The sequence below is a fragment of the Rana temporaria genome, chromosome 2, assembly GCF_905171775.1.
Source record: "Rana temporaria chromosome 2, aRanTem1.1, whole genome shotgun sequence".
NCBI lineage: Eukaryota > Metazoa > Chordata > Amphibia > Anura > Ranidae > Rana > Rana temporaria.
Window position 1 is genome coordinate 423,936,911 of NC_053490.1, and position 6,000 is coordinate 423,942,910.

The window sequence follows — 6,000 nt, forward strand, 5'->3', positions numbered from 1 at the left end:
CAGAGTCCGTCCTTGTATCAGGTGCCCCCAGCAGAGTCCATCCTTGCATCAGGTGCCCCCAGCAGAGTCCGTCCTTGCATCAGGTGCCCCCAGCAGAGTTCATTTTTGCAACAGGAGCACCCAATAGAGTCCATCCTTGCATCAGGTGAGTCCCTTCCCTTCCTACAATAGTACTTACCAGCCTGATTCCTACACTGACCACTACACTAACCTACATGATTTCTAGACTGACCATTACACTTACCTACCTGTCCACTACACTGACCTACCTGATTCCTATACTGACCAGTATATTGACCTACCTGTCCACTACACTACAATACCCACTATACTACACTGTCCACTACAACACCCATTACACTACACTACACTGATTACCACTACAGCACCCACTACACTACACTGTCCACTACACTGATTACTACAACACCCACTACAATACAACACCCGCTACACTACACTATACTGATTACTACATCACCCACTACACTACACTGATTACCACTACACTAAGCTGTCCACTACACTCATTACTACAACACCCACTACACTACAACACCCACTACAAAACACTGATTACTACAACACCCACTACACTATACTGATTACCACTACACCACGCTGTCCACTACACTCATTACTAAAACACCCACTACACTACACTGATTACTACACCAACTACCCTGCACTGATTACTACAACTTCCACTACACTACACTGATTACTACAACACTCACTACACTACGCTGATTACTACAACACCCACTACACTACAGCACACTAGGATGTAAACCCAGTCTGGAGGTCATGTGTAGCAGCCATGTCCAGAAGATCATGCAGGTTTTAGTACCTGCGGTGCGTGAAGACACAACGTCTCCCTGCAGGGATGTAGTCCCAAGGGAGTGGTCAAGCACGCTGACTAACCCCCAGCCAGAACGGCTTGGATGATGGGGGCAAGCTTACTGAGGAGGAACAGAAAGTGAGAGATTCAGACAAATAAAAAAAACATTTAGAATGGAAATCTAGGGAAAAGGTAAGTGAACCAACTATGCACTAGCTTAAAGGAACCTATTTAGAAAATAAAAAACAAACCTTTACAACCCCTTTAATAAATATGCATCAATAACATAATGAATAGCAGTGACAATAATTCATATTTAAAATATCCTTATGAAAAAAATCTGTGATAATTCATATATACATACACATAATAAACACACACATACAGTATATACACATATAAATTATAACAAAATAAATGTGCTATATTTTGATCGGGTTTGGACTCACATTATTATGATTTTAATATTATACAGCATAGCACCAACAGTTTGCATAGCACTTTACAAAATAAAGTAACACTGTACATTTACAATACAATAGGATTAAGAAGGCCCTGTTCCTGAGAGCTTACAATATAAAAGGTGGAAGGGTGGCGTGCAGAATGGATTAACACATGCGCATTGCCTGTTCTGCCTACAGCAGGATAATCATTCTGCCTGCAATATCATATTTGACCACAAGATGGATCTGGGGGCAAATGTACTGTTTTTGCAGAATCTAGAAACTGTTTAGCTTTAAAAAAATGTTCCCATCATTCTTCTGCCTAATGCCGCGTACAGACGGTCGTTTTTTGTGATAGAAAAAAACAACGTTTTATGTGATGAAAAAAAACAACGTTTTATGTGATGAAAAAAAACGACGTTTTTGAAACTTCATTTTTAAAAACGACGTAGCATACACACCATCGTTTTTTCAAAATGCTCTAGCAAAGCGCGGTTACTTTCAGCACGTACGACGGCACTCTGTTCCATTCAAGCTCGCTTCATAACTTGCTTCTGAGCATGCGCGGGTTTTAAACGTTTTGAAAAACGACACAAAAAATTCAAGCATGTTAGAATTCTTTTTTTGTCGTTTTTCAGAAGACATAAAACGACGTTTTCCCCACACGCGGTCATTTTAAATGACGTTTTTAAAAATGACGTTTTTTTTCATCACAAAATACGACCGTCTGTACACGGCATCAGGAAAAGACACAAGTGTATCCTGGGAACTCAGGCCCAGATTCACAAAGAGATACGACGGCGTATCTCCAGATACGCCGTCGTATCTCTGAACCTGATTCATAGAATCAGTTACGCATAGATTTCTATTAGATCCGACCGGCGTAAGTCTCTTACGCTGTCGGATCGTAACTGCATATTTATGCTGACCGCTAGGGGCGTGTACCCTGATTTACGCCTAGAAATATGTAAATCAGCTAGATACACAAATTCACGAACGTACGCCCGGCCGAAGCAGTACAGATACGCCGTTTACGTTAGGCTTTTCCTGGCGTAAAGTTACCCCTGCTATATCGTGGCGCACATGCGGCGTACCAATGTTAAGTATGGACATCGAATTATGAATATTTTACATCGTTTGCGTAAGTCGTGCGTGAATGGGGCTGGACGTAATTTATGTTCACATCAAAACCAATACGTCCTTGCGGCGTATTTGGAGCAATGCACACTGGGATATGTCCACGGACGGCGCATGCGCCGTTCGTGAAAAACGTCAATCACGTCGGGTCATGGATATTTTACATAAAACACGCCCCCCTGTTCCACATTTGAATTAGGCGGGCTTACGCCGGCCGAATTACGCTACGCCACCGCAACTTACGGAGCAAGTGCTTTGAGAATACTGCACTTGCCCGTCTAAGTTGCGGAGGCGTCCGCCTATAGATATGCCGCTGTCGAGAATCTGGCCCTCAGACTCCATCTTAGAGACTGAAAGAAGGAGCCAGCTATCAGAGCACATGTTGGCATAAAAACTTGCATCTGTTTCATCCCCTAAACGCAGCATCGCTGTGAGAAATACTTATCGCCATCTACAGCCTAGCTTATTCATTGTATTTTTTGTATATTTTATATACTGATTATATGTATCTTTATTTGAATGGAATGGATAGATATTGGGATTATAGCGGTTGTAAGGGGTTAAGGTTCTGAAACTAGGGTCCTTCCTTAACTGTTACATATGGTTGTAAGGGGTTAAGGGTTTCAGAGTGAATATTATTTCACTAATTTTAGTAGAATTCTAAAAGGCCTTGCACACATAGGGGCAGATCCACATACATTTGCGTGGGCGCAGCGTATGTGAGATACGCTACGCCGATGTAACTTACTTTGCAAATCTTTGAATCCTGAAAGAAATCGCGCCGCAAGTTACGGTGGCGTAGTGTATCTCTCGCGGCGTAAGGGCGTGGAATTCAAATGCGGCGAGTAGGGGGCGTGTTTCATTTAAATGAAGCGCGTCCCCGCGCCGAACGAACTGCGCATGCCCCGTCCGTCAAAACTCCCAGGGTGCATTGCTCCAAATGACGTCGCAAGAACGTCATTGTTTTCGTCGTGAACGTAAATGGCGTCCAGCCCCATTCACGGACGACTTACGCAAACGACGTAACATTTTCAAAATTATACGCGGGAAAGATGGCCATACTTAACATTGAGTATGCCACCAGATAGCAGCTTTAACTATACCCCGGAAAAAGCCGAACGGAAATGACGTCAAAGAATGCGACGGCCGCTCGTACGTTCGTGGATCGTCGGAAAAAGCGAATTTGTCGGATCTAACACAGATGCCGTCGTATCTTGTTTGGTGGATACCAAAACAAAGATACGACGCGCAAAATTTTAAATTACACGGCGTATCAACAGATACGCCGGCGTAATTTCTTTGAGGATCTGCCCCATAATCTCTTGTAAGTTTTTATCTCTGAATAAGAGATTGTGCATGCGGAACATTCCTTACTAATTATTAGAGATGTATCTTTCCTTGTTCTCACAGGTGTTGTTTTATATAGTCTATTACATGTGAGACATTCCTTATTAATTGCTAGAACTGTGTTATATATTTTTATCTATAACATCTCTATCTTGTACTAGGAATGCTCCCTCCCTTTTTCAGTTATATTAGGCAGCTGTTTTTTTACTTACTAAGCTTTTTTTAATGAATAAGAAGTCTGTTTTTAACTAGTTATCTTTACAAGAACACGTAGTTTGTATAAACCAATCCTATATTGCTAACATAATATTTCTTTGTTCACTATCCAAATTAATGTATTTTGGCCCCTCCCTTTTTGTAACGCATATATTATATTATCTTAGTATTATCAGTATCTTAGTATTATCAGTAAGGCCCCGTACACACGACCAAACATGTATGCTGAAACTGGTCCACGGACCAGTTTCAGCATACATGTTCGGTCGTGTGTAGGCGCGAGCGGGCCGAATTCCAGCAAACATTTGCCCGCCGGGCCTTTTCCCAGCAGACAAATGTTCCTGGACGTGTTTTAAAACCGTCCGCTGGAATCCTGCCCGCTCGGACATGTACGGTCGTCAGTACAGACCTACCGTACATGTCCGAGCGCCCGCCGTCCCTCGCATGCGTCAAATGACTTTGACGAATGCGTGGAAGCCTTTAAATGGCAGGCCCGCCCACGTCGCCGCGTCATCGCCGCGGCGACGACGCGGACACGCCCCGCGTATTGTTTACTAACCATCGTACAGAATTCCGCGCGTAAACAATACGCGGGGCGTGTCCGCGTCGTCGCCAGAGGGCTTATGTGCGGTGAAAACGGTCCGACGGAGACACAAGAGACAGGACTAAGGGAAGTTGGAAAAATGCGCACCGGGCAGGGGCGCGTCTAAGCAGCACCTTCACCCCCTGCGGGAGTCAGATCCGCAGGGTTCTGGGTGATGCCGTACCCTTAGGTGGATTGCAGATCTTAGGAGATTAGGTAGTTAGATCTATAGAAATAATAATAAGTGTAACTAGTATGGGTCATATATATAGACATGTATATATATATGAGATATATGTTGCCACAGTCACAGGAGTATATGGGACTATGGCATTACTGATGGGATATAACTTCCCCATCAGCACAACAATGTATAGAGAGATCCCTAAACAATTTAAGTAATATATAATATTCTAATTTAAGATGTATAAAAGATTGTATAGCATACCTACTCTTGTGATTTAACACCACTTAGATTCTTATTGGGCCATAGTAGTGGACACAGTGGGCCGGAGTCTCCCCCACTGTGTGACTATTTATTTGTCCTATTGACATGCCTAAGGCTACCATCCTTTAATAGGATACTGGTCTTAAGGGCACCTTATGAAGATACTTATCATTAAGGCGGTGGGGGGATGCCTCGGCCCTATCATGACGCCCCGGATTCGCCCAGCCCCAACTCAGGGAGAAAGGAACTGCTATATGGGTCGTTTATTCTGCATTATACTTGCAGTAATGTAAATTACTATCTATTATTTAGGTGTGGGACTACCCTTTCCATGCCATATCTGGCACTATGGCGCCTCCTTTTTCGTCATATCGCTCTGTGTCCACTACTATGGCCCAATAAGAATCTAAGTGGTGTTAAATCACAAGAGTAGGTATGCTATACAATCTTTTATACATATTAAATTAGAATATTATATATTACTTAAATTGTTTAGGGATCTCTCTATACATTTTTGTGCTAATGGGGAAGTTATATCCCATCAGTAATGCCATAGTCCCATATACTCCTGTGACTGTGGCAACATATATCTCATATATATATACATGTCTATATATATGACCCATACTAGTTACACTTATTATTATTTCTATAGATCTAACTACCTAATCTCCTAAGATCTGCAATCCACCTAAGGGTACGGCATCACCCAGAACCCTGCGGATCTGACCCCCGCAGGGGGTGAAGGTGCTGCTTAGACGCGCCCCTGCCCGGTGCGCATTTTTCCAACTTCCCTTAGTCCTGTCTCTTGTGTCTCAGCTGGCGTTGCTCGACATCCCACAGTTGTTGGTGAGCATATACATATATCATTTACGTTTTTTCTATATGAGTTTACTAACGAATTACATGAATATATACTGTATACCCTGTAAAAAAGTATATGTAACTAATTTATATTTGTTTACATATTATCAGATAAGAGTGT